This window comes from Electrona antarctica (genome assembly GCF_951216825.1).
Source record: "Electrona antarctica genome assembly, contig: scaffold_630, whole genome shotgun sequence".
Lineage (NCBI taxonomy): Eukaryota > Metazoa > Chordata > Actinopteri > Myctophiformes > Myctophidae > Electrona > Electrona antarctica.
The window spans coordinates 19,787-28,088 of record NW_027638317.1 but is presented as its reverse complement, the minus strand read 5'-3'; positions in this window follow the sequence as shown (position 1 = coordinate 28,088).

Here is an 8,302-nt window from a genome sequence, read left to right as displayed (position 1 = left end):
AGTGTCCATAATGCATTGTGTAAAGGACAGTGTCCATAATGCATTGTGTAAAGGACAGTGTCCATAATGCATTGTGTAAAGGACAGTGTCCATAATGCATTGTGTAAAGGACAGTGTCCATAATGCATTGTGTAAAGGACAGTGTCCATAATGCATTGTGTAAAGGACAGTGTTCATAATGCATTGTGTAAAGGACAGTGTTCATAATGCATTGTGTAAAGGACAGTGTCCATAATGCATTGTGTAAAGGACAGTGTCCATAATGCATTGTGTAAAGGACAGTGTCCATAATGCATTGTGTAAAGGACAGTGTCCATAATGCATTGTGTAAAGGACAGTTTGTCCGTGCTGTCGTCCCATAATGCATTGTGTCCTTGCTGTCGGCTCATGGGTGAATTGTTGGCTAAATGATGTATGATCTTGATCTGAATTGTGATGAGAAAACTGTTTTGATTCAGCAATGATAAATAAATTGACTTGATTGACTGTGTGTTTTTTGTTTGTTTTTGCAGTACTTTATTGAAGCACACTTCAACATTTCTACTTGGTCCTCAGCTGTCTAAAATGTACTGATTTGATTTATTGCTCATTTTTACCCGCATAGCAAATCTAGCTAAGAAAATCCAGGGTAAAAGCTGCTACTGACATAGAGCATTACTTCTGTACAGAGAACAGAAAGAGAGTCAAGTTACACTCATGCACACATTTGATCATCCAGAGAAGAAGGGAAGATAGAACCTCATTATCAGCTCTGTAGTAGTGGCAGTTTTTACTTTGAACCTCATACTAAGCTGGGATGACCAGACCTTATGCATGTCGTTGCAGGCTGACCAGGCCATTCCCTTCCTAGTTTGAAGACGATATATGAACCCACATAGGCTACTTGTTTTCATCAACCTGTTTCAGAGGAGTGTTAAGTGTTTTGATAACGTGGTTATTGTTGGATTTGGAAATTACATATTCAGTTTCTGTCTCGTTGAGATAAAGCCCCAACACAGTTGGAGGCCTGCTCAAGAGACTGAAGGAGAGCCTGAGCGTATTCCAATGATTGACTGATAAGCGTGATGTCATTAGAAAAGTCAAGCAAGAAATATGACATTAATATAAAATACAATGTTGCTATAACAGTTGTGTTGTATGTATACATGTATGTAACTTGAAAGTACTGTGGTCGGCTGGACCGAAAGTTGTATGTATGGTATGCATGGTTATAATTGGCTGTTGATGGTGACGTAATTAAGATTTGTTTCAATGTCTGGTGGGTAAAAGGCAGAGGCGTATCTACAATAAGGCGAGGGCAGGCATCCGCCTGTCCAAATCCATTTCTGGCCTGGCCAAAATCCATACAATGAGAAAAAAGCAAAAACAAGACCTGAGAACTATTAAAATGGACAGCTGATTGGCCGTTGCGGTAGAGTGCGACGCTCAATCACCCATTGGAATGTAAATGCATGCCTTTCAGCCTTTGTATCCTACTCGTCTGGCAGGTATATCTCTTTGAAAACCTTTAGTGATACGATTGTGCGCGGGGAGACGACAATTAACATATCTTGCCTGGCCAAAACGTAATTCCTGGATACGCCACTGGTAAAAGGTAATGTTAAAATGTGTAACCTAATCTTAATTACGTCAGTATCAACAACCAATAAGGTTGCTTTTAATCTGTCCAGCCAACCACTATACACTGACACCACGCTAGACAGGAACGCCCAAAAAGTCACATCCGGGGTAAGAATTGACCCTGGAATTTTCTATGGCTTCCAATGCAACTTGGTCCAATCCTTAATCACATACGGACAAATATCTATGCCGATGCTATCTAACTTGCGGAGGTAGCGTGCCTTGTCCACGGGCAACAGATCTTTCAACGTATGGCATTGCAAATACGTTTGATAATCGTTACTCTGCTCAATATTGTTTTGAAAATGCCGCAAATTGCATTGCAGTGAATGAGTGAAAATCACAACTTCCCCCGTTTGTGGGCGGAGTCACAGTTTGAGGCGCTGTTTACGTGCAGTGGTGTCAGTGTATACTTGCGTGCTCTGCTTGCGCAACTTAGCACAAGTAACTGGAATTGCACTCTGTCGAGGTGCCAAGTTGCGCCTTGCACACAAGTAGGCCATACTTGTGCACAAGCAGAGCGCGCAGGTACTGCTACTAAATAAGTACTGCTACTAAATAATAAGTACTGCTACTAATAATAAGTACTGCTACTAAATAATAAGTACTGCTACTAACTAATAGGGACTTTAAGCAACGACTACCGGAAATGGATCAGCAATAACACAGTAATAGGCCGTGTTGGGACCCCAGAAAAAGTGCCTATAAAATGAATTCCGTTCCCGCGTCATGGGCACTACTCATTCCGTTCCCGCGTCATGGGCACTACTCATTCCGTTCCCGCGTCATGGGCACTACTCATTCCGTTCCCGCGTCATGGGCACTACTCATTCCGTTCCCGCGTCATGGGCACTACTCATTCCGTTCCCGCGTCATGGGCACTACTCATTCCGTTCCCGCGTCATGGGCACTACTCATTCCGTTCCCGCGTCATGGGCACTACTCATTCCGTTCCCGCGTCATGGGCACTACTCATTCCGTTCCCGCGTCATGGGCACTACTCATTCCGTTCCCGCGTCATGGGCACTACTCATTCCGTTCCCGCGTCATGGGCACTACTCATTCCGTTCCCGCGTCATGGGCACTACTCATTCCGTTCCCGCGTCATGGGCACTACTCATTCCGTTCCCGCGTCATGGGCACTACTCATTCCGTTCCCGCGTCATGGGCACTACTCATTCCGTTCCCGCGTCATGGGCACTACTCATTCAAATGAATTCCGTTCCCGCGTCATGGGCACTACTCATTCCGTTCCCGCGTCATGGGCACTACTCATTCAAATGAATTCCGTTCCCGCGTCATGGGCACTACTCATTCCGTTCCCGCGTCATGGGCACTACTCATTCAAATGAATTCCGTTCCCGCGTCATGGGCACTACTCATTCCGTTCCCGCGTCATGGGCACTACTCATTCCGTTTCCGCGTCATGGGCACTACTCATTCAAATGAATTCCGTTCCCGCGTCATGGGCACTACTCATTCAAATTAATTCCGTTCCCGCGTCATGGGCACTACTCATTCAAATGAATTCCGTTCCCGCGTCATGGGCACTACTCATTAAATTAATTCCGTTCCCGCGTCATGGGCACTACTCATTCAAATGAATTCCGTTCCCGCGTCATGGGCACTACTCATTCAAATGAATTCCGTTCCCGCGTCATGGGCACTACTCATTCAAATGAATTCCGTTCCCGCGTCATGGGCACTACTCATTCCATGCATTTTTGCATAGATAATACCCTTCTGGACTTTGGATTAAAAGTTCTACTCATAATATCCTGCAGTATTTTGTCACAAGCCAGAAATGTAAATAGAAGTATATAACCAAAAAACGAAAATCTTGTGCTGCTGTTTTTGCTTGTAAAATCTGTCATATTGATTTTGGCAACACAAAATCTTTCTCAAATGTCATAAATACATATACCTAGCATCTGAAACAAGTATCAGTGCCTTAGTTTACTATTATGTGAATCTAGATCATGAAATGTTTCAAATTTGTTAAAGAAAACGCTTCAACTAGCACACAATGAAATGAAACATATATCACATAGTACATTTAGCCAAAAACGGGTAAGCTCCTCACTGCCTGAAATCACTCCCACTTTTCACACAGACCACCATAATAATATGGAGGTCTTAACGAAGCCCTGGCCCACCGCTCAGACTGCCTATCTGCGCACACACACACACACACACACACACACACGCTGGGGCCCCTTGCTTATCGTATGTTGTTGCATCACGCTGGACCCACTGCTGCTTCCACATGTTGACTTCCACCACTTCCGACATCAACAGCCCACGTAAACTTTCCAAACTACTTTCGCTGTGCGCGCACGCGTGTGTGTGTACTGTGTGTGCAAACTACTTTCGCTGTGCACTCGCGTGCGCGTGTGTGTGTCAGCGCGTGTGTACTGTGCGTGTGTGCACACGTGGACAAGCGCACATTTTCTGTGTAGCGTGCGTGTGTGAGCACACTCAGCGTGAAGTGGCTACAGCGCACATCACAGGTTGCAAGTTCTCTCAAGCCAAAGCTCAACATTGACACCATTTTGGACGCAAATGCACCTGCAATTGGATCTGTGCGACTTACCAAATATATCTGGGAGTAGGCCTACCTGTGCGACTGTCCATACTTTCTGTGGTGCATGTCAAACTGGGGGTCCTTGATACTTCTGTGTAAATGTTGCGGTCCTTTCCATGAAAACGTTTCCCTACCATGCATTTGTAAGAATACTTTCATGTTATACTGCTGTTTTTATTCATTACAAAAACACACACAAATATATTATACAAGTTGAAATATATCAGAACGGGTAAGGACTAGTCATTACAATTGGGTGTGTCTGGAACCCTAATTTTCATATTTCCAAGATGTGGCTATGTGAAAACGAGTTATAACTTTTGACACGTTTGGCAAGTCAATTTTATGTTTTTTTTCATCATTGGAATTGGAATGTTCCAATTCATGATTAAATCTATCTAGAACACTCGGGTTTTGCCATTATGGCGTACAGCTTCCTCGCTGTATGCACCTAAACCACCCACTCCAGTGAAGTCCCCACGACGGAGCCTGCCTTCCTCACCAGCCATTTGCAGCATCCTGTTGCATACGCTAAAAGATCTGAGCCTTCTCGAGAAGAACACAGTGCATCAGAGTAGTCAGACCAGTCCAACGGCCTGTTTAGGGTTAGGGTTAGGGTTAGAAGAACACAGTGCATCAGAGTAGTCAGACCAGTCCAACGGCCTGTTTAGGGTTAGGGTTAGGGTTAGAAGAACACAGTGCATCAGAGTAGTCAGACCAGTCCAACGGCCTGGTTAGGGTTAGGGTTAGAAGAACACAGTGCATCAGAGTAGTCAGACCAGTCCAACGGCCTGTTTAGGGTTAGGGTTAGGGTTAGAAGAACACAGTGCATCAGAGTAGTCAGACCAGTCCAACGGCCTGTTTAGGGTTAGGGTTAGAAGAACACAGTGCATCAGAGTAGTCAGACCAGTCCAACGGCCTGTTTAGGGTTAGGGTTAGAAGAACACAGTGCATCAGAGTAGTCAGACCAGTCCAACGGCCTGTTTAGGGTTAGGGTTAGGGTTAGAAGAACACAGTGCATCAGAGTAGTCAGACCAGTCCAACGGCCTGTTTAGGGTTAGGGTTAGGGTTAGAAGAACACAGTGCATCAGAGTAGTCAGACCAGTCCAACGGCCTGTTTAGGGTTAGGGTTAGGGTTAGAAGAACACAGTGCATCAGAGTAGTCAGACCAGTCCAACGGCCTGTTTAGGGTTAGGGTTAGAAGAACACAGTGCATCAGAGTAGTCAGACCAGTCCAACGGCCTGTTTAGGGTTAGGGTTAGAAGAACACAGTGCATCAGAGTAGTCAGACCAGTCCAACGGCCTGTTTAGGGTTAGGGTTAGAAGAACACAGTGCATCAGAGTAGTCAGACCAGTCCAACGGCCTGTTTAGGTTTAGGGTTAGGGTTAGAAGAACACAGTGCATCAGAGTAGTCAGACCAGTCCAACGGCCTGTTTAGGGTTAGGGTTAGGGTTAGAAGAACACAGTGCATCAGAGTAGTCAGACCAGTCCAACGGCCTGTTTAGGTGCACAAGGAAACTAGAAACGTATAGTTGTCTACATTCTCCACTACCTCAGCATTTATGTTGGAGGTACCCTATTGGTCGTGTCATATAGTCCACCACCATCTCCTTGGTCTCGTTAGCATTGAGCCAGAGGCGGTTTGCCTTTTGCTCCAGTGCTCCTTAATGTAGAAATGCTTTCAGCTGCACTTAATATTGATTGATTGATTTATTAACAGTTTGCAGAATTACAGCACATTTCAAGTACAACTCAATACAAAGACTGTTAACTGTGAGTGGATGACACCATAAAGCATTACACTTGTTTACAACACCATTTTCAATTCATCAAAAATCCAATTAATTCCCCCAAGAATGTAATCCAGTGGTTCTTTACAGGACTGTGGCTAATGCTGTTGTAAATGTGTTATTCCACCAGAGGGCACCAATGCTCCGTGGGAGAGAAGCTCAAACAAACAATGTCTTTCCCACCAACACAAGCTCTCCATTTTTATATCAAACATGTAAATGTCGGTGACACTTGGTTCCTTTAACGTCTATTATTTTCTTTAGTTTGAGGTTTGTTGTTTTGGGTTACCTTTATTTTGAAATTTCCTGACTTTTACTTTGACACTTCCTGTTACCTACACATATAGCTGAAGCCTGTTACCTTCACTCACCTCAGAGCCACTCACCACACACAGCCACCCCCTTTCTGAAACCAGCTCCTCGCCACTCGCTCTACACACTTGCCCTCGATATGCGCGTTCACGCGAGGCTGCGCCAGGCTCCACACGTCCCAAACTCTTCTCCCTTCTGGCCCCAAAACTGTGGAATGCACTTCCCGTTGCAATCAGAACTGCAGCACCACTCCCAATCTTCCGCCGTAGTCTGAAAACCCACCTTTTCATACTCCATCATGGCCCATAGCACTTATCCTACCCCCTTAGATAGCACTTTTTAGACTTCGATAGCATTTGAAACAGACTTATAGCATGTCATGTAGACAGCACAATAATTGCATTGTATGTAGTCATAGCACATAGCATAGTATAGTATATATGTATAGTTAATATGTATAGTGTCATTATATAGATGTTCTAATTACGTTCTTAGCTTACGCATGTTTCTTGATAAATGCTTTTTATATATGTGATGTATTCCCATACTTTTGTTCTTGCCTAATGTAAATCGCTCTGGATTAAGAGCGTCTGCTAAATGCCTAAATTGTAAATTGTAAAGTGAAAATACCTCAAAATTGTACTTAAGTACAGTACTTAAGTAAAAGTACTTAGTTACTTTCCACCACTGTGGCTAATAATGCATTGTGTATGGTGTGCAGCAAACATGACACATATAGCGTATTAAATATTCTTTATTATTAAGCACAGGCAAGTTATATAAAATAGAGACCTTTTTAAAGACAATGAAAAAATAAGTAAACTATGAAAATTGGGTTGCATATAATCATCAAATAAATGTAATATTGTTCGAGTATGTTTTCTGGGGGAAGACAATTCAATTATTTCAAATAGAGATGTCCCGATACTGTATCGGTATCGGAAAACGTATCGGTATCGGCCCTTATTTGTCATATTGGGGCATATCAGTATCGGTGAATATGCCAGTCTAACCAGTGATCCGACACAGGGGTAAGGGGTCGACACTATGCCTGTCTAACCAGCGATCCCACACAGGGGTAAGGGGTCGACACTATGCCAGTCTAACCAGTGATCCGACACAGGGGTAAGGGGTCGACACTATGCCTGTCTAACCAGCGATCCCACACAGGGGTAAGGGGTCGACACTATGCCAGTCTAACCAGTGATCCGACACAGGGGTAAGGGGTCGACACTATGCCTGTCTAACCAGCGATCCCACACAGGGGTAAGGGGTTGACACTATGCCAGTCTAACCAGTGATCCGACACAGGGGTAAGGGGTTGACACTATGCCAGTCTAACCAGTGATCCGACACAGGGGTAAGGGGTCGACACTATGCCAGTCTAACCAGTGATCCGACACAGGGGTAAGGGGTCGACACTATGCCTGTCTAACCAGCGATCCCACACAGGGGTAAGGGGTCGACACTATGCCAGTCTAACCGGTGATCCCACACAGGGGTAAGGGGTTGACACTATGCCAGTCTAACCAGCGATCCAACACAGGGGTAAGGGGTCGACACTATGCCAGTCTAACCAGCGATCCCACACAGGGGTAAGGGGTTGACACTATGCCAGTCTAACCAGCGATCCAACACAAGGGTAAGGGGTCGACACTATGCCAATCTAACCACAGATCCCACACAGGGGTAAGGGGTTGACACTATGCCAGTCTAACCAGCGATCCAACACGGGTAAGGGGTCGACACTATGCCAGTCTAACCAGCGATCCAGGGTAAGGGGTCGACACTATGCCAGTCTAACCAGCGATCCAACACGGGTAAGGGGTCGACACTATGCCAGTCTAACCAGCGATCCAACACGGGTAAGGGGTCGACACTATGCCAGTCTAACCAGCGATCCAACACGGGTAAGGGGTCGACACTATGCCAGTCTAACCAGCGATCCAACACGGGTAAGGGGTTGACACTATGCCAGTCTAACCAGCGATCCAA